The 215-nt window shown below is 51.2% G+C and overlaps 1 protein-coding gene across 1 annotated transcript in view; it reads left to right on the plus strand.

The window, feature by feature from the left end:
- Positions 1–215, plus strand: part of ZNF148 (zinc finger protein 148) — a 14798-nt gene that overhangs the window by 11562 nt on the left and 3021 nt on the right. The gene's annotated exons all lie outside the window — the stretch shown is intronic.

The raw sequence follows: 215 nt of genomic DNA on the forward strand, positions 1-215 counted from the left end.
GTCACCTGAGCAGGTAAAGATAAAATATTCTCTATGGCACTTTAAAATTAACCCTATGAGGTCGTGGCCCTGGATAAAAAAGGGGGGCCCACTTGGCAGTCCGATGTCGTGATAGGGGAGTGGGGCCCATCCAAGACTGATAAAGAGGGATGGGGGCCCCGAGCGGCACCCAAACAATCCCATTCCCTCCATCTGTACACATCAAAAAGCAGCAC

Source organism: Nanorana parkeri, unplaced genomic scaffold, assembly GCF_000935625.1.
Source record: "Nanorana parkeri isolate BGI_ZX_2015 unplaced genomic scaffold, ASM93562v1 scaffold3602, whole genome shotgun sequence".
Classification (NCBI taxonomy): domain Eukaryota; kingdom Metazoa; phylum Chordata; class Amphibia; order Anura; family Dicroglossidae; genus Nanorana; species Nanorana parkeri.